The sequence below is a fragment of the Cervus canadensis genome, chromosome 1 (genome assembly GCF_019320065.1).
Source record: "Cervus canadensis isolate Bull #8, Minnesota chromosome 1, ASM1932006v1, whole genome shotgun sequence".
NCBI lineage: Eukaryota > Metazoa > Chordata > Mammalia > Artiodactyla > Cervidae > Cervus > Cervus canadensis.
In genome coordinates, this window is record NC_057386.1 from 116,210,327 (window position 1) to 116,231,814 (window position 21,488).

General features: G+C 43.4%; 1 protein-coding gene across 1 annotated transcript in view; it reads left to right on the plus strand.

Annotated features, from left to right (window-relative positions):
- The first annotated feature begins 81 nt into the window (after window positions 1–81).
- Window positions 82–21,488, plus strand: part of MYO1H (myosin IH) — an 89,539-nt gene continuing 68,132 nt past the window's right edge. Inside the window, exon 1 of the mRNA XM_043438627.1 lies at window positions 82–239. The gene's annotated coding sequence lies outside the window, so the exon portion shown is untranslated. The remainder of the gene's footprint in view (window positions 240–21,488) is intronic.

Here is a 21,488-nt window from a genome sequence, read left to right on the forward strand (position 1 = left end):
GTTGGGGGGGCGGGGGTCGGGGAGGGCGGTGCGGAGAAGCCAGGAGGCCGAGTCGGGGCCCCAGGTAAACACGGATTCAGGCCACCTGTCTCTTTAAGAAAGTTGCGCCCGCGCGGATCGGCGCGGCGCGCGGCCGGAGAGGCCCGCGGAGTCCGGAGCGCTGGAGCCGGGCGCCTGCACCTGCTGGGACCGCTAGGGCGGGGTACTCGGGGTCCGCCAGCCCCCGTCCCGCGTGGAGAGTGAGTCTGCCCGGAGCGAGCGCGGCGGGTCCCTAGGCCCGGCCGGCGGCGGGTGCGGTGGAGGCTGCGGCGCTCGCGGTCCCGCGCGACCGGCTGAGCCCAGCAGAGCGCAGCCGAGCCGTTGGCGGCCGTGGCCCGCCGGTGCGCCCGCGCTCCCGCCTTCCCCGCCGCCCGGCCCGCGCCGCCGGCTGCCCCGCCCCGCGCCCGCCGCGGGAAAGGTGGCGCGGGCCGCGGGCGGCGGGGCTCGAACGCGGACAAAGGTCTCCCCAGCCCCTAGGTGGAGCTTGAGTTAGTTTGATCCTCCGAGGAAGTTTGCGTTTTCGGCCCGCCTCCGTCTTGGGCCTCTGTTGGGATAATTTGCAATGGGTCAGAACCCGCCTGCCAGTGCAGGAGACGCGGGTTCGATCCCTGGGTCCGGAAGATCCCCTGGAGGAGGGCATGGCAACGCACTCCAGTATTCTTGCCTGGAGAATCCCCATGGGCAGAGGAGCCTGGCGGGCTACAGTCCAAGGGTGACCAAGGAGTCCGACAGGATTCGGCGACTTAACAATAATAGTCACAGTCATCCTTTATCTGCTTGTTTCTGCCGCCTGGTTTATCCTTCACACCAGCGCCTTAGGGGACAGGATGGTCCTCTTGGGGAAACTGATGCTCTGAGCGGTAATGAGTGGACGAGGGCGCACGGGCGGAGTGGGGATTGGAACCTCGGCCCCCGCGACTCCACAGCACCTGCCCCCGAGTCTGCGCCTCTGGCGGAGTCAGGCCGGGCATCCCGTGCTTCTTGGGTTTCTGGAGGCTGTATTCACGTGATTTGTTTGTCCCGAAGCGGGCAGGGGAGCCGGGTCTCCGCACCCGTGTCCGGGAAGTCTTTCCGACTCTCTGTTTACCTTTAAGAAGGAGCCGGAGCTCCCTAGGCTGGGTGTGCCTGGGTGTTCTCTCTCACTCAGGTGGGCTGTGATCTTGGCCGTGCTCCATGTCCCGAATGTTTTCTTGTAGCACCTGGGCGCCCTTGCTTCATTCTTCTCTGCCCGGAGTAAATAGATCAGCTTGCATTCTCTGGGGGTGGGGAGAATGTAATTTACAGATACTAGTTAAGGTCATGGTCATGAAACTTCTCAGTTTTCATTCCTTCGACACCTGCAAGTATTGAAACTATGTATTTTGACCAGTTCCAAAGATGGTTTACATTGCTTTGAATGTCCCCAAATGACCTACAATTAGTTCAGAAGTTAAGTTGTAAGCATTCAAAGCATTTGGGTTTATTTGCATTAATCCTTAAGGGAATTGTCAGTAAATAGTGTGTGTGGCGGGGAGGGGGCCAGTTTGAGGGAGTAGTGGTAACTTGACAACCTTCTTTTGAAGTAACAGTCCTTTTCATCCAGGTATAATTTTATATCTTTAGGATGGTTTGGAAAGGAAGTCTCTCTTCTGAAAACTGGCAGATTCAGTAAAGCTTTTAAAATAAAAGGCAGACAATCTTGAATTTCTGCAGACTCATGCACTATGGGAAAAAAAGAGCAAAGACTTCTCACTAAAAGAAGATAGTTGTTTAAGTTAGAGATTCAGGATGTCCTGGGCAGTTCCTTGGAATCCCCTTTTCCTCAGGAACTTGACCTCTCTGCAGGGGTTTTGGTTGGCAACTATCGTTTCCCTAGAGTGGAGCTTTTGAGTTTTTTGCTCCAGGATTGGTTGGTGAAAACATTGCCACTCAAACGCCTACTGTTAGAGTTATTCAGAAAACCCAGGTAACTTGGCAGAAATCCTTCTTTTGTTAGGTTAATACATCTTCTCCCTTTTATAAATGTATGGTAATTCTCAAACCTGCTGGATTAGAGCAGTCACCTGGGGTGAAATTAGAACCATAAAAGGGAAGAACAGGGGAATCCTCTAACAAGACTTTCTGGTAATTCTATGATTAAGTGTGTGCACCTGTACCAGATGATCTCACTGAGCTAAATAAAGATGACTGATTCTACCCTGTTTTTCTTTTTTGAATGGAAGAATGTGAAATTCACCTGCTTCCATGGCTATATGGCCCCTTATCATTTGCTTCTGGTTACCAAGAGCCTCAGATCGATTCTGATTTCGCAAGCGGACCTGCTTCCCTGCTAGCAAGATGTCCCAAAGCCTCAACAGTTCATCAGTCCTCTGACTACCAAAGGAAGGCAGAAGAGAGCAGAAACAATAGGTATGCATGTGGCTTCTCTCTCGCTCTCTGGTTTGGTGTAGCAGAGACTGTTTCAACTTGGGCCAGTGTTTCTGAAGTTGAGGTAGTTGAGCAGTATATTATTTGCCTGGTCTGTTCAGAGCTTGGGTGCCCACAACTATGTAAGAAATGTTTGTGATGTTGATTATGAGCTTAAAACCAACTCAGTCATAGCTGGAAAGACCAGTTCCTCACAACAGTGTGTAGGAACAGAGTTGGTATGGAAGGATTAAAAACTACTCAGCAAGCTTCCCTGGTGGCTCAGTTGGTAAAGAATCCGCCTACAATGCAGGAGACCTGGGTTTGATCCCTGGGCCGGAAGATCCCCTGGAGAAGGAAATGGCAACCCACTCCAGTATTCTTGCCTGCAAAATCCATGGACGGGGAAGCCTGGTGGGCTACAGTCCAGGGGGTCACAAGAGTCGGACACGACTTACCAACTAAAACCACCAGCAAGTTTAAAACAGGTTTTGTTTGACCAAGTAGCAATTCCATATTGTTACAGACTACGACTGCTTCTTCTTTCTACTAAGTTCTTGACTTTTGCTTTACTTATTGTTCTGATTTTCTGGCAGCGAAGGGGCAAGGGGAACGTGGTCAGAGATAGATGATCTATAGCAATAAATAATCACTTCTCTTTCTCCCAGTCTAATTCATTGATTGGCATAGTGAACCACGGGGCAGGTCCACGAAGCAGAGATATCAAGGTTTTTTTTCAGGTACGATTATATTAGAACAACCCCTCCAGGCCACAGCACCCAGACCTGTATCTGGCACACAGGATGCTTATAGGCTTAAAAATTTTTTTCTTGCTTCATCTATTGCAAAAAAAAAAAAAAAACCTAATCAGGTGGTATTTTCTCTTAAGAGAGTTTTCAGTTGAAAAAGCATACCCAGGGTTCACTACCGAAAGTTGATGCTGCCTCTAACAGTAATTTCTGATTCTCATTTCCTAAGTTGGTTGCACGGCAACATGAAGCGCCTGTTTGATTTCTAAACACAGCTTCCTCAGATGGGGAGGACAGAATGGGTTTTTTTTTTTTGCTGTGGGAGACCATGAAAGTACCCTGGCTGTTGATCTCTTTTGCTCCTGTTAGCATGACTGATATGTGTATTATGGTTCTTTGGGAGCACGTTTGTAGAGGAACTGCCGCTTATCATTGTTGGCCTACGTCTTATTTAACAAAAGGATGCTAAACCCTTGGATGTTTTCAGGAAAGGAGTACTCTAAGATTTTTGAATCTAGATGATACCCTATTGCCTCCACCCAGATCCAGTTCCATCACTGCCCTGTGCTATTCCTCAGAAAGGTTGTTGGCAGCTAATAAATTCAGCCTTTTGTTGAATGGCACCCTTGAATGTGCTCCAAGCAGGTTGCTGGAGTTTTCTCTTTCCCTTTATAATACTCTAATTTAGTTGTTGTTTGGAGGCATTCCTTTTATGAAGTTTTTTTCTTTGGAGTATGTTTTTGTTTGTTTGAAAATTTGTGTGTTGAAAGAATAAAACCCAGAGGGCTTTTCACCTGTGACTCCCCCAAAGCTAAATTGAGATCACTGGGTTATAAGATTCCAGGGCTTATTTTAACCAGGATAAGAAAAAAACTTTCTCTAACAGAGACAGCAGCTCCAGGCCAGCCTGTCACCTCGGACCGTAGAAAGTGCCCTTCTCCCAGCTGTTGATGCAGAGATTGAGAAGAGGTGAAAGGGGCTCACAGACCAGAGACAAGTGGGATTAAATCTCTGAGGCCCACCCAGTGCCAAAATTCTGTGGAATTCCACACCTTATCCTTGAATGTCAGTGCCAAGTCCAAGTACAGTAGCTATTTTTCTACTAAAGTTGAACAAGTAAGCTTCTGTTGCTTTAACAAATGTATACAGTCCATGGAATTCTCCAGGCCAGAATAGTGGACTGGGTAACGTTTCCCTTCTCCAGGGGATCTTCCCAATCCTGGAATTGAACCCAGGTCTCCCACATTGCAGGCCGATTCTTTATCAGCTGAGCCATGAGGGAAGCCCAAGAATACAGGAGTGGGTAGGCTATCCCTTCTCCAGAGGATCGTCCTGACCTAGGAATCGAACCAGGGTCTCCAGCATAGCAGGTGGATTCTTTACCAGCTGAATTATCAGGGAAGCCCATAACAAATATAATTACACCTAATTGTGATGATGGAGAGGAGTACAAAAATAAATCCTTTGAAAGGAAAAAATGCGATATCAATTTCACCGTATATATCTTGGCAACAACCATACTGAAACTATCAGGAAGGTGTCTTTCTATTTGGCTTAAGTTTAAATATCCAAGTAGAGACTAAAATGGGCTCCTAGAATAAAAATATTTTAAAAAGTTGGGTATAGCTCTTGGCGAGTATGACTATCTACATTATTGTAATGCTCACTTTCTGAATAAAAAATAAAGATTTATCAGATTGTTTGGCATCATCTTGACTTGAAGCATGTTTTATTTTTGGAAAGCAAATAATTGCAGGCATCTTAACATCCACCTGAGTTAGAATATTTAGAACCATCCATTCCCTGCCAACTCTGTAAATGGGGGGACAGCACCCTGGGAGGAGTGTAATGGCTCAGCTGTGAGGCCAGCCAGGGTTCAAGTCTCAGTGCTGCCCCTCCCTTGTTAGTGGCTTTGGGATGAGTTATTCCTGTGACTTTGTTTCCCTGTTTCTAAAAAACACCACCCACTCTTCAGGGCTCAGTGAGGCTTGGAGACCACACCAAGTGTATAGGAGATGCTCAACCAATGAAGGCTGTGTTTCCAGATTGTGTATTCGTTAAAGTCCTTATTCTGCAGCTAGACTCTCCTGGAGCAAATAAGGAATCAACTGAGTTACTCTGGGAAACTCTCTCAACCTTTACAATCAGTCGAGTCTGTGCTGTATTTAAGATGGGTAACCAGCGAGGACCTATGCACAGCAAAGGAACCCCACTCAGAGTTATGTGGCAGCCTGGATGGGAGGGGAGTTTGGGGGAGAAGGGATGCATGTATAGGTATGACTGAGTCCCTTTGCTGTCCCCCTGAAGCTATCATGACATTGTTAATCAGCTATACCCCAATACAAAATAAAAAGTTTAAGAAAAATCAATAGAGTCTGGATTTACCACATCTCTCTCATAATCAGAAAGGTTGTACCACCTTTTTCTGGCATCTCGGGAGAAATTAGGCTCCCTCAAAATAATGCCATTTTAGGTGTAAAAAAAATACCCAAGGTGCTTATCTTCTGCCCCCAATCATACTTTTACCCAATCCAAGCCCTTCGTTTACCCACCAGGAAATCCATTTAGCAGTCATCATGCAGGGGAAAGCTCTCACCTGGGAATTCTATCATTGATTTAATCCGGTCCCTCTGCATGCTTTGTTGTGTGTGTGTATATATTTTCTCATTTTGTACCGAGTATATGGCTGCAGCCTCTCCATCTGTGTTCTGGGTACAGTTAATGTGCCATTCCACATCTAATCTGAGTCTACATTATAAGACAGCCCTGTGGCGGTTACTCCATTCTATATTCTGATTTCTTTGTCTTTTTCTGTTGGCTTCTAGCAGGCGTCCTCAGCCAGGGTGCTGCAGGCCACACGCAGCCATAAGCAGGCTTTGTTTGGCTCATGGGCTTTCTTTCTAAAAACTTTTGAATTAGAAGCCGGCGTTGGAAAATCTTCAAGCTGGGATTTCCAGCTTTTCCTGAAAAATCTGAAAAGTTGGATGCACCAGGCCCATGATCCCATGAGGGAGCCCTCGGCTGAGATCGAATGCTGCTGCCCCCTCCCCCCACCCCTTAGAGGGATGGTCACATGCTCTCCAGGTTGCCACAGGCTCTACCACTCCTTATTGCCCAACCCCAGGCCAAGGTCCTCGCCACTGGCCTCTGACCATGTGTTTATGGGTCTTTGTTGTTTTTCTTATAATAATGAAGACAAAAGTGAAATGGATTTTGTGCCTGTGATGCCGTCAGAACCTCAGAAAGATTGTCAACAGCTAATAAAAATAGTAAGTTACCCTTTTTGGAAAACTTACTCTGTTGGATGATATGTTAAGTGCTTTGGGCATCTTTCTTGGTCCTCACAATGCTGTGAGGTGGGTGTGATTGCACCCACATGAGAGATGAGGAAATAATCCAGACTTGGTTCACGTTGTCTGTTCTACCTGATGGTGTCAGAGGATGGGAAGAAGTGGTATGGGGGGCCCTGCCCTCCAACTCTTCTGCAACCAGTGGTTTCTGATGGGCAAGCCCTTTTAGGCATCTTTGTAAATGATGCATAGCTTGGGACAAGGCACATCCCACTGAGATGGATGAAGTTCCATCCCAGGGAATTGTTGGCCCCCACATAGGTCCCATAGATGTCATGTATTTAGTTTATGGGGCGGATTATAATAAAAATTGAACAAAGTTTGTAACTTGAATTGCTTCCAACATCTCAACCATCTGATCCGCAAAAGGAACATTTGAACTCACCCTAAAATGTTCCTGGGCAGAAGGGGGTGGGGGAAGGGAATTTTTGCATTTGTTTCAATCTAGTGGAAAGTCTTCATTCTTAGTAAAATGCACACAAATGTCTCAATATTTGGTATCCTGGCTGCCATTAGATTGCTTTCCAATAATATTCTCTTCTAGATGACATAGTTTGAAATTCATAGCTTTAAAACTTTTGGAGTAACATCTTCTGTGTAACAAACCAAGACATGGAAAAAAATATTCTCTGCACATTTGGAGCCAGCTCTTTTTAGTATCGAAGACTGATTTTGGAGGCTCCTCATTTGTCTACAAAAAACTTTTAACACTTCTTTGCTCAACAGAGTTTTGTTTTGTTTTTACTGTAAACTCCCTTATTCTGCAAACACCAAACAAATCTAAGTGGTTTTAAAAGACTGTTCAGACAACTTGCTCCCTTTTATAACTACTACAGGTTCAGATACTGTTCCCCAGGAATAAAAAGCAATGTATTCCTTTCATAAAACCCGTTCCCAAGGTTCTGGACTGGGTTTTTTTTTTTTCCCATATCTTTATTTGTGTCTAAAACGAAATGAATGTGAAACAGTAGCACACAAACTTTTTGCTTTTCATTGCAAGGTAACAATCCGGGCTGTTTGTTTTAGAAATGGTAATGTTGTATCATTGTAACAAATTATACTTAAAAATCATTTAGTGTGAAATTGCAGATTAATCCCATAGGGACAGCGTATTAACAATCACCCAGCCCTTTGGAGCATACAGATGGTGAATCTGGGATTTACAATAGGAACAATCACTGATTACATGCATGGATGTAACGGACAAAAAGACCTCCACAACTTCAGCCTGGAGAATGCGGTGGAGGTCCTAGTGCCTGACTTGTTTGGGGTGCTCAGTCCCTAAGGATGCCTGCGTTTCAGCACCTAGCCTGCCCCAGATTCTACAGTGCCTCCTGTGTGCCCTGAAACCTACCCAGCGCATGTGAGAGGCGTCCTGTCAGTGCGCTTAGATCGAACTCTTGTAAATTCCACTAGAATTTGCATACAGAGCGACTTCGCAGTGGGGCATGCAGTGGGAATTTGGCAGAGGACTCGTTGTCAAAACCCAATACTTGCTATTCACTAATTGCTGTGTGGACTAGGGGCTGGGGAGGTTTCTCTGCTTCAGAAATTAATCTGTGTGAGAAATGAAAAGCTCTCTTAAATACAATGCCTCTGATTTTGAAACTGTCAGTCTGCAGAGCTCAGACTGCAAACCCCATGACATGCTTTCTGTTGAGAGTGAAAACAGCACCCTCATACACACATTCTTGAATACAAACCATGTTACAGTAAGTGACCAGCCAGCGTGCTCTTGGCGGTCACTTACTGTAACATGTGGCTTCCCAGGTGGCGCAGTGGTAAAGAATCCGCCTGCCAATGTAGGAGATGCAAGAGACTCGGGTTCAATCCCTGGGTTAGGAAGATCCCCTGAAGGAAGAAATGACAGCCCACTCCAGTATTTTTGCTGGGAAAATGCCATGGACAGAGGAGCCTGGTGGGCTACGGTCCACAGGATCGTAGAGTCGGACGTGACTGAGTTATTGAGCAGAGCAGCAGAGAACAGTGTGTTCTTGGGACTCTGAACGAAGGAAGGCTGTTTTCTTTTTATTTATATTTTTAACAGCTCTTTATAAAATTTTAAAAAAGAGCATAGCCATTTCAGTGGTAGTTAAGATGCATATGCAACATCTACATAAAACCGTGTAAGTTCTCCCCCCAAAATCTCTGTTTGATTTCAGATGTAAAGGTAAGGAATAATTTTCCAAGCAGGAGAAAACCCAAGAACCTGAATGCTTTAAAGAACTTAGCATCAAAAAAAAAAAAAAAAAAGAACTTAGCATCATTGTCTTAGCTTTTTAGAATTTGTTTCTCAAAACCAAAGCAAAACCTCTATCCAAATGAATTGTTTAAGCATTCTGTTCCCAAACACTGTATTGTTACAGAGCTCAGAACACAAGTCTGAGTGAACACTGTTATGTCTGACTCCAAAAACTGTCTTGCTTTTAAGCAGCTGCATCTCACACACGTTTTATTGCTTTTTCTGAACCCAGGGATCTGTGACAGCCGTGAGTCAACTGAGTGATAATGACCATGTCCTCTGAACCAGTTAATTACCCGCCCAGAAGGGTCTGGCAGCCCCGTCTTGAGGGGACTCTTGGAAGCTTCTCCGGATTACTCTAGAGATGGTTGGCAACTGGCCCTCAGTTCAGTTCTGTTTCTCAGGTGCTGGGTTGGATAGGCACTTGTTCAGAATGATCAATGTGGCCTTTGTGGTCATAAATATCAATGACATTAGTAACACCGAGGCAAGACTCATTCCTTGTAAAAAGCCTGTCAAGTTTGAAACATGTTAAAGTATGAAGTTCAAAATGTATAGTTATTGATACACTGTTTAGAAAAGCAAGGGATGGCCCAAAAAATGGATTATAACTGACCCTTTAAATGTCCATGAGTACATACTGACATAAATGATTGAAGAAAAATAGATAAATGGGAGAGACACAAGAAATATTCTTCATGGAAGATCTCAAATATGTATATATTGGGTTGGCCAGAAAGTTCATTTGGAGTTTTCCATAGCATTTTACAGAAAAACCCAAACAGACATTTTGGCCTACCCAATACATCATCTGCCCTCTAGGAGGTGAATATAGTTAACAATTCTTTCTTCTTCCCTCCCCCTTCCCTGTGGGGCTGGTCTGGGAAAAAATAGTAATGTCGTAGGAAAGCATCCTGGTACATACAACCTTAACCAAGAGATGAAGGTTAACATCAGCAATGACATGTGGATCCCATGGACCCCTGATGAGATGGGGTGAGAAGACATATAGCATCTTTACCTCTGTGATATTCTGTCTAAAATTGCTAATGTCCGTCTACTGATAAGGAGAACATTCTACAAAATACCTTACCTGTGCCCTTTAAAACTGGCAAGATCATGAAAAATAAAGAATGAGAAAGTGTTCCAGATCAGAGGGGACTGGGTAGGGATGACAGCTCAAGGCAGTGTGGTGTACTTCCAGGGTTGGATCCTGGAAGAAGAAAGGGGCTTAGTGGAAAAAACTGGTAAAATCTGAATCAAGTCTGGAGCACAGTTAATAGAAATGTCCCACCTGCAGTTTCTTAGTTGTGATAAATGTACCATGGGAATATGAAATAGTATGGCGGAAACTGGGTGAGGAGTAGATAAGAGCTCTCTGTATAATCTTTAAAACTTTTCTGTTAATCTAAAATCACCCCCAGTTTATTTTAAATCAAGTAAATGTCACACGCATGTTCACAGCCTTCTTGAAAATAGCCCAGAGGTGGAAGCAACCCATGTGTCCACCAATGGGTGAATGGATAAGCAGAACTCAGTAGGATCCAGCCTTAAAAAAGAAGGAAGTTTTTAAACAGACATTCCTCCAAAGAAGACATACAGATGGCTAACAAACACATGAAGAGATGCTCAACATCACTCATTATCAGAGAAATGTAAATCAAAACCACAATGAGGTACCATCTCACACCAATCAGAATGGCTGCTATCAAAAGGTCTACAAACAATAAATGCTGGAGAGGGTATGGAGAAAAGGGAACCCTCTTACACTGTTGGTGGGAATGCAAACTAGTACAGCCACTATGGAGAACAGTGTGGAGATTCCTTAAAAAACTGGAAATAGAACTCCCATACGACCCAGCGATTCCACTGCTGGGCATACACACTGAGGAAACCAGAATTTAAAGAGACATGTGTACCCCAATGTTCATCGCAGCACTGTTTACAATAGCTTGGACATGGAAGCAACCTAGATGCCCTTTGGCAGACGAATGGATAAGAAAACTGCGGTACATATACACAATGGAATATTACTCAGCTATTAAAAAGAATGCATTTGAATCAGTTCTAGTGAGGTGGTTGAAACTGGAACCTATTATACAGAAAGATGGTAAGGATGACCCTATATGCAAGACAGAAAAAGAGACACAGATGTAAAGAACAGACTTTTGGACTTTGTGGGAGAAGGCAAGGGTGGGATGATTTGAGAGAATAGCATTGAAACATGTATATGACCATATGTGAAATAGGTCACCAGTCCAGGTTCGATGCATGAGACAGGGCACTCAGGGCCGGGGCACTGGGATGACCCTGAGGGATGGGATGGGGAGGGAGGGGGGAGGGGGGTTCAGGATGTGGGGACACATGTACACCCATGGCTGATTCATGTCAATGTATGGCAAAAACCCATTACAATATTGTAAAGTAATTAGCCTCCAATTAAAATCTAAAATAAGGAAGTTCTGACACCTGCTGTAACATGAACCTTGAGGACTATATATTAAATGAAATAAGCCATCACAAAAAAGACAAATATTGTATCTTTCCACTTACATGAGATGCCTAGTGTAAAGTAAAATAAATGTGTGTTCAGTCATGTCTGACCCTCTGAGACCCCATGGACTGTAGCCCACCAGGCTTCTCTGTCCATGGAATTTTCCAGGCAAGAATACCGGAGTGGTGTGCCATTTCCTACTCCAGGAGATCTTCCCGACTCAGGGGTCAAACCCTTGTCTCTTGCATTGGCAGGCTCCACAGACAGATAAAAACTAGCTGTTACAATTCAAACATGCCTTTAGCTTTCAGAATCAGGAAATGCAGTCTTCCTTCTCCTTCTCTTTTCCAAAACATTCAGGTTATGGCATGGTAGTATCAGGCAGGGTCTTCTGGTGAGTGGATCACTCCCTGGGATCTGACACTTGGAGAGACCCTGTGTACAAGGGCAGTCCAGTTACTTGCCTGTTTTTCTCTCGAAATATCTCTTCTGCTTGGTCAGGGTGGTATGAAGCCATTCTTTTATGCTGTATCTCATTTCTTTTTGGTGTTTTAAAATTCAGATGTTAAATCACTAATGCTTTGTTTATCCACCTGATTTTCTCTGGTCTGGGAAATAGGAAGAAAGAAGTGGGCTCCTGGTGGGAGAGGAGCCTATGAAGGTAGAGGATGGGGTAAGATGTCTGTAGGACATTGTGCCAGTAAAACACACTGACTGTGCTATACAGGTAAAAATTTAAGAGGGTAGATCTTCTGTTAAGTGTTCTTACCTCAGTCAATTAGCAAATGTTATATACCACTAAAACAAGGAATCCAAGACTTGGTGTTTTTCTTTTTTTGAGATATAATTGACAATTGTAAGATTTAAAGTATACAATGTTGATGATTTGATAAACATATATACATTGTGACTTTCACATTGTGATTTCCCCCATCAGGTTAATTTAAGATCTACTTTCAGCAGTCTTTAATTATATGAGACAGTGTTATCAGCCATAGTCACCATGTTTTTTTATTAGCTCTTCAGACTTCATTCATAATGTAGCTGAAAATGTGTACCATTTACCAACCTTGTCCCCAGTCCCCAACTCCTGGCAACTACTTTTCAGTTTCTTTGAGTTTGGCTTTCTTTTTTAATTTCTTTTTATTTTTTCACATATAAGGGATACTGTGCAGAATTTGTCTTTGACTTATTTCACTTTGCGTAATGTCCTCTGACTTTATCCATGTAGTCAAAAATGGCAGGATTTCCTATTTCCTAAAGCTGAATAATATTCCATTGTGTTTACATATCATGCTGAGTTTATCCATTCATCTGTCAATTGACATTTGGGTTGTTTCCATACCTTGGCTACTGTGAATAATGCTGCAATGAACAGGGAGGACACATATCTCTACAAAAAAAGGATTTTGTTTCCTTCAGATATATAACCAGAAGTGGGGTTGGTTCTATTCCTAGAACCAACCAATTTCTGTTGATTCTATATCTGTTGGTTCAGTTGCTTACAGAAAGTCCACACTGTTTTCCGTAGTGGCTGTACAAGTTTACATTCGCTGGTGCACAAGGGTTTCGTTTTCTCTTGCTAGCATTTGTTAGCTCTTATCTAGGGTGTCCCCGGTGGCTCAGTGGTAGAAGAACCTACAGTGCAGGAGATGCAGGTTCAATCCCTGGGTCCGGAAGACCCCCTGGAGGAGGAAATGACAACCCACTCCAGTATTCTTGCCTGGGAAATCCCATGGACAGAGGAGCCTGGCAGCTACAGTCCACGGGATTGCAAAGAGTCAGACACAATTTAGCAACTAAACAACAATAGCAATCTTTTCATGACAGCCATTCAAATAAGTGTGAGATAATCACTCACTGTAGTTTGGATTTCCGTTTCCCTGATGATTACTGATGCTGAGCATCTTTTCACGCGCCTGTTGGCCATCTGTATACCTTCTTTGGGAAAATGCCTATTCAGGTCTTTTGCCCACTTTCTAATTGGTTTTTTTTTTTTTTTTTTTGCTGTGAATTGTATGAGTTCCTGGTATATTTTGGATATTAAGTGCTTATCAGATGTGTTAGTTGTTAATGTTAGTCACTCAGTTGTGTCTGACTCTTTGCAACCCCATGGACTGTAGCCCATCAGGCTCCTCTGTCTATGGGATTTCCAGGCAAGAATACTGTAGTGGGTAGCCATTCCCTTCTCCAAATGAGATTTGCAAATATTTTCTCCCATCTGCTAGTTGCCTTTTAATCTTGTTGTTAGTTTCCTTTGCTGTGAGAAGCATTTTAGTTTGTTGTACTCCCAGTTGAATTTGATTTGTTTTATTTCACTCAGTATAATGTGTTTAAGGTTTGGCCATGTTGTAGAATATGTCAGCATTTTATTCCTTTTTAAGGCTGAATAATAATCTTCTGTTTGTGTGTGTAACACCACATTTTTGTTTATCCATTCACTCATAAATGGACATTTAGATTGCTTCCACCTTTTGGCTATTTTGAATAATGCTGTTAAGAACATGAATGTACAAATATCTGAGTCCCTGCTTTGAAGCCTTTTGGACATACCCAGAAGTGGAACTGCTGGATTGTATGGGAATTCTATTTTTAACACTTTGGGAGCTTTCATACTGTTTGCCATAACAGTTGTACCCTTTTACAGTCCCAGCAGCAGGCAGGGGTTCCACTTTCTCCACGTCTTCACCGACACTTGTTATTGCTTTATATATGTGTGTGTGTATATATATATACATATATAAAATTGTCATCCTACTGAATATGAATTGATATCTCACTGTAGTTTTGATTTGCATTTCCTAGTGATTTGGATGTGATAATTTGACACTGTGAATATGTCAGTTCTCCTTAATTAAACCATTTGATAAAATTCCAATCTGAATTATTAATTCACACTCCTAAGGCATAATGAAAGTACAAATGAACAGTGAAACAGAATAGATCAGAGACCCAGAAATGCACTCATGCATATGAAAAAAGTTCCTCTGATTAGCTAATCAACATGTCTGGTTAATCATTCTGTCTAACTTCACAAATAGTCAATAACACAAAAGTAAACAGCAGTGGAATACCACTTTATACCCATGAGACTGGCGAAGATTGTAGAACCCAAAAGTACCCAGGAATGGCAATGATACAGAGAAACAGGAGCCTAAGACACTAGTGAAGGAAGGACAAACTGACTTCTGTGATCATTCTTGAACAAGGTTTTGCAGAATGCAATGAAATTACGTAAGTGTGTGTCTGATGACCCACTAGTCTCACTCCAAGGAATTCACTCCTGTGAGGACTTGTGCATATGTTCAAAAGAGAACATGTCGGAAATGTTCATCATGCTGGTGTTCGAGGCAATTGTGAGCTGCAGTTGGAGTATCCATCACTAGGGAAATGGAGGGGTTGCACAAGGTGGGTCTATGGTTGGAATGCTGTGTAGCAATTAAACGCAGAGAACGATATGTTTTTTAAACGTTTAGTGATGTGTTGGAAGGCCTACGTGTAAATTGCATCTTTATTCTTTAGAACGATTTCCTGGAAGCCTCTCCCATGCACTCCCACTTGTAGCTCTTTGGCTCAACGTGGCCTGTGAGGCCTCCCTTAGCTGCAAGGGAGCCTGGAACACCCAGTATTTGACATTTCCATGCTTTATAGGAGGCAAGGGAGGAAGGAACTCTGATTGGTCTTTGGGCATAGCATCTGCCGTGCATTCTGCTATACTCATATTTTAACCTGGGAATCTTATAAAAATACAGATGCTGATTCAGTAAGTCTGGGATAGGGCCCAAGATGGTACAGTTCTAAGTGCTCCCAGATGGTGCTGAGGCTGCTGGTTCCTGGACCTTGTGTAGCAAGGTTCTTGAAGGTCTCCTGCTGCTTTTGAGAGTTCAACAGGCCTGGATGTCACCAGTGTGTTCAACGGGTGATGGAACGCAGTGGCCAGTCTTGGGATTTGGTTCATGGAGGTCAATCAAGAGAGAATATGCCTCATTGTTTTGGTTACTGTTGGGCAATAAAAATCCACCCCAAATTCAGTGGTATAAGGCAACCATGCTTTCCTTATGCTCACCAGTTCTGTGGGTGATGACTTCCAGTAGGGAACAGTAGGAAGGGCTTGTCTTGGCTCCTTGATGTCCAAGTCCTCAGCTGGAGGACTGGAATGCTGAGATGGGCGTCATCTGATAGCTGGGCTCACACTATCCAAAGACTCGCTTACTCTCACATCTGGCCCCTTGCTGAGGAGACTGGAGGGCTAGGGCTGCTGACCAGAGGGCCTGCAGGTGGGCTCTCCACATAGCTGGGCTTCCACACAGCGTGGCAGCCGCTGGGCAGCGGAGCTGCTGTGATGGCAGCTGTGTCTTTGACCTAGGCCCAGAAGCCACACAGTGTCCTTTCTGCCACCTTCTGTTGGTTACAAGTGAATCACAAGCCCACCTAGACTCAAGGGTAGAATTAGACTCCACCTTTTGATAGGGGAATGGAGCGATCTAGAAGAGCCAGTGGAATAGGAGATACTATTGTGACCATCTTTGGAAAACCCCACCTACCAAACATTTTAAAAACTCCCCCCTCTTCATGATTAAGATATGTTGGCAAAACCCAACCCCTTTTCTTTTTAAAATGTTTATCTGCTTATTTATTTCAAATGCATTTCTTCTTAGTTGCAGCATAGTGGCTTTACAATATTGTGGTGTTCTGCCAGACAAAAATTTTCTTTATTTTTGGCTGCACTGGGTTTTTGTTGCTGAGTGCGGGCTTTCTCCAGTTGCAGCGAGTGGGAGCTACTCTCCAGTTGTGGTGAGCAGGCTTCTTGCAGTGGCCTGTCTTGTTGCAGAGTCCAGGCGGTAGAGTGCGGACTTCGGTGGTTGTGGTACACGGGCTTAACTGTCTTTGGCATGTGGAAACCTCCCAGACCAGGGATCAGACCCATGGTCTGCTGCATTAACAGGCAGATTCTTAACCACTGGACCACCAAGGAAGTCCGCAACCCCTTGCAACATGTTAAAGTTGTCATTTCTTTAGAGTTTTAAATCTTGCTCAGGGAACTGGGGGTAAAGATGATGAATTCTCACTGAATCTTTCCAAATGTATCATCCTGAGAATGTCTTAGTTCTCTTCTTGAAGGCTTACACAAGACATTTGTATCCTTGATGACATTCTTCATTAAGGGCAAGGACTCCATCTAGAAAGCATTTCTTTGCTGAGTACCTGTCAGCTTGAAGCAGCCTTTGCTGGAAGAGGGTAATCAGACACCTCGGGCACAAACTGCTTGCCTGTCTGTACCTGTCCAGGTGATCTCTTCCATCTGGTGAGCAGTTTCATCATTGTCCTGGTTCCCCGGGGACCCAGCAGTTTGTATGTCCCTACATCACTTCCTGCTGCAGCCCTGTCCCCCTTCTTCAACCCCATCACACCATCTTAATCTCTCTTCTTACAGTCCCAGGCTAGTAAGTCTAGTTGATGGTAAGATTAACTTCATTTCTTAGTTGTGATAGACGTGCCAGGTTACAAAAGATATGAACACTGAGAGAGACTTCTTGTTATTCAGTCACTAAGTTGGGTCTGACTCTTTGTGACCCATAGACTGTAGCACTCCAGGTTTCCTTGTCCTTCACTGTCTAATGGAGTTTGCTCAAACTCATGTCCATTTAGTCGGGGATGTCATCCAACCAGCTCATCCTCTGTTGCCCCCTTTTCCTCCTGCCTTCACTGTTTTCCAGGATCAGGGTCTTTTCCAATGAGTTGGCTCTTTGCATTAGGTGGCCAAAATATTGGAGCTTCAGCATCAGTCCTCCCAATGATAGAATTTTGGAGGGTTGATTTCAGTATTTAGGGTTGATTTCCTTTAGGATTGACTGGTTTGATGTCCTTGCTATCCAAGGGGCTAGAGAAGAGAAACTAGATGAAGGTTATACAAGAACCCTCTGTACCATCTTTGCAGCTTTTCTGCAAGTCCATAATTTTTCCAAAAGTGCAAACATGTGCTCCTGTATTTGTTGTTGCTTATTCGTTACTCTTTGCACTCATATACACTTGTGCATGAACATACACAGACATATGTGAAGTTAGCCACAGATGTTCTGTTCCTCATTTTTTTAAAGCAATCATTTAAATGATATGGTCATTATTCAAAAGGTTTTAATGTCAGTAGTCACCCTGTTTGGCTAACAACGTAGATCTGAATGTGCTGGGGTGTAAGTGGCTGATGAATGAGCGATGTACGGGGTTATTCCTACTTCCTTATTTAATAACTGGATTCGTATGGGCTTCTTAAGCCTGAGTGACCCATGCTTTGTTGCCAGGACTATCCCAGTGACCCCTAGCAAGACCCCTGTCCCAATTCGTCTATCAGAGAAAAATGAATCTATTTCTGGAGCTATCACTCCTCATTATCTCTAATTGGGTCTGGCGGCTGGAGACAAGCCTCATTATTTTTAATTGGGACCCATCGTTCTAGAACAAAGCGCCACCCACTTGCATGCAGATCATGCCTGGATATTTGCTTGCAAGTTCAAAGTGAAATTGCATTGTGGGATTTCCAGGAAATCACACTATTTTTATCCCTTTGTTTCACCTAGCTTTAGAGTTGTCGTCTTGGGTTGTTAAACCAAAAATAATCATTGGATTGGGATGGTCTCTGTGTATGTCAGAGTGCTGTTTGTTTGTTTAATGTAGTATAAGTTTTTCTTTCAAAATTAATGAATATTATAATAGTGGACATAATTTGACAGACTGCTCACTTAAGTATCATTTAAATATTGCTTTGGGCATGGCATTACGCCACAGATAAATTTTCCTGGTTGAAAGGGACTCATTTTTTTTGTTTATTATTCAAATTTGCTATGAAATAATCCTTCACATGTCATACACTTCAGTGTTTCTTCATTATTATCCTGATATTGTTAAACCATCCATCAGTCGGCATCTGAGTTGGTAATCCATTTTAGAAAATTTGCAGGAGTATCTGTATTCTGTTGATTTTTAGAGTTTTCAGCTATCCCAGCTTTCATATCTTAATGATCAAAGATGGCAGATAATTTTTTTTTATAATATTTTAATAATACAACATGGCAAATAATTCCTTCTTGAGCTCAGTTGACTTCAGAAGGCCTTGAGGATTGGTTTCCATGGGGGGCAGAAGTTCTGAGTGGCGGCCTGGGTCATCTCTCTTGAGAGAGCACATGCCCACGTGGGGTGGGAATCTCTGAAATCCCCAGACGCCTGGTCCAACATCCAGACACAAAGTCTGAGCCCTCCTCAGAGCAAAGAGCTTCTTGGGGAAAAGGTGGAGTACCCTGGAAGGAAAATTGTTAGGAGAAGTTCTATGTACTTTACCTCCTCAGGAGAGCTTTCTACATGTTTTAGAAAAAAGAGTCAGAATAGAATTCCATGTGATGGGAATGGATGGACATGGCAGGGGTCATTTCCTTCAGTCCCCCTGCAATGACTTCTCCCTTCTGCTCTCAAGGGTAGAGTGTAACTTCCGTTTCAAAGTTGAAGATGTGTTACTTTTGTTCAGTAGTATAGCTCTGCTAAAACTCTCTTCCTACTGAACACCAGTTCCCCATCACCTCCCCCAGCCCTTGAACCCACCATTTTTCAGGGACAACAACTGTATTTTATCACTTCTAGCAGTTTGGGTATCTAATTGTCAAAACACAGCTCCTGGTACATTTAAATGTGTCCATTTCATTTCATTGAATGTACATTTTAACAAAAAAGAAAGGAACTCTGAAAGAAGCTTGAGCTCTGGTTATGATGCACTTGCTAGAGTATTCAGGGGGAAACCTACTGAAGTTTGCAATTTATTTTTAAAGGTACCACCAAACACCCCAAAGACGTGGGTTCGATTCCGGGATTTGGAATATCTTCTGGAGAAGGAAATGACTACCCACTCCAGTATTCTGGCCTGGAGAATTCCATGGACAGAGGCTTCTGGCAGGCTATAGTCCATGGGGTCACAAGGAGTTGGATATGACTAAGCAACTAACAAACACCCCTAATGGGTTGATGGATAGCTACATGATGAAATAGAGTGAAGTGTCGATGATTGAACCCAGGTAGTGTGTATGTGGGTAGTCGCTGTGCAGTTCTGTCAATTGGTGTGTTTTTGAAACAAAACATTTTCATAATTGGAGGAAAAACTAAAAAAAAAAAAAAAAATAGTGTAGTTCTATAGCAGACACAGAACTTAACCTGATAAGAATTTTCTGCCACTCTCTGGTGTTTGAAATTTCTTCTGAAATCTTTTGTCATCCAGTAGATGTGTCAGAATTGGCACTGTGGCTTTTGATGGCAGATTCACCAAATTAAGTATAGGGATTTGTCATAGATCTTCCCGAGTTTTTGTTCTGTGGACACTCAATGAATATTTACTGATGAAGAAGAAAATGAAGTAACTGCAGACTGGTCGTTAATGTCTACAAGTATAGACACTGTTTGCCCTCAGTGTATGTAGAACCTGTTAGTGAAAGTCACTCAGTCGTGTCTGACTCTTTGCGACCCCATGGACTATACAGTCCATGGAATTCTCTAGGCCAGAATACTGGAGTGGGTAGCTTTTCCCTTCTCCAGGGGATCTTCCCAACCTGGGGATCGAACCCAGGTCTCCCACATTGCAGGCAGATTCTTAACCAGCTGAACCACAAGGGAAGCCCTTAGAATGTGTTGATGACTCCAAAAATCAGCCCCCGTGTGTCTCTTGACTGGGGAAAATTGCCCCCTTGCAAGACAGAAAAAAACATAACCCTATGGTCTCTATTTTATGGGAAAACACTGCTCAAATCATGGTAAAACTATTTTTTTTTTTGTTGTTTTTGTTTTTTATGGAAGAAAAAGAAAGAGTAGCGTTATTTATTAGCCAAGTGAAGGGGAGCATAATAGGCTAGAGCCTCAAGAACTGTGCCTCTGATAAAAATTATTCATTGAAAACATTCTCTGAATGTTTCAAACCACCTTAATCTGGTGGTTTTGGTCCCAGCACCTCTCAATTCACTTAAAGAAAAAAGCCAACTGGCTGTTCTAGGTCTTAGTTGTGACATGTGGAATCTAGTTCCCTGATCAGGGATCGAACCTGGACCCCCTGTATTGGGAGCATAGCGTCTTAGTCAGTGGACCACAAGGGAAGTCTCTCAGTTCACTTTTTAGAAGATTAGATATGAGGTGTTTGGCTGTATTTCTCCCTGAAAAGGAGTCCTGTTCACCATTCCCCAAAAAAACTCGATGGGCGGGATGCCAGGCTTGCCGCCCCCATACAAGAGCCCCAGGGTCTAATTCCCCAACAAAGGTCACTCCCGAGGTTAGTGTGTGTTTTACATCTTTTCAGCTTCATTTTCACAGCATGTTTGAAAAATCAGTTATGATAATTACATGGCTCTTAAAAGATCATTTCAAGCTGTTACTAACCCAAGTTGCTATGATATTTTGGCTTAATCATGCTTCATAAAGCAAACATTTTGAAGAAAATGTGGAATATAGAAGAATCAGGTGCTATAGCTGACTTTCTGGCTTTGTGACTTTGGGCAAGCTATTCATCTCCTCTGTGCCCTGTTTCAGGAACAATAACAGGATCTATCTTATAAGTTATTGTAAGGAATAAACCTACCAGACACATAACCACACCAGAATTCTCTAATGCTTTTTTTCTGTTTGCTTCTGATTTTTTTTTTAATCAATGGACTTTGAACATCAGTAGGTCTGGAACTAGGATGAGGCAAAGGTGTAAAATTAAATGACTGCCAAAAAATAGTCAAGATAAACAATATTTTTTAAAAATTAAAATTAATGCAAAAATTCCAATGATGAATAAAACATCAAAAATGTAAATAAAGACAGGATCAGTATCTCTGACATACCATATTTCCCACACAGTATGACTAGGTTCTTTATTGGCCATATTCTTACTGTTGCTGTTGAGTTGCTAAGTCGTGTCCAACTTTTTGCAGCACGCCAGGCTTCCCTGTCCATCACCAACTCCCAGAGCTTGCTCAAACTCGTGTCCATCTAGTTGATGATGCCATCCAACCATCTCATCCTCTGTTGCTCCCTTCTCCTCCTGCCTTCAACCTTCCCCATCATTAGGGTCTTTTCCAATGAGTTGTCTCTTCGGATCAGGTTGCCAAAGTATTGGAGCTTCAGCTTCAGCGTCAGTCCTTCCCGTGAGTACTCAGGGTTGATTTCCCTTAGGATGGACTGGTCTGATCTCCTTGCAGTCCAAGGGACTCTCAAGAGTC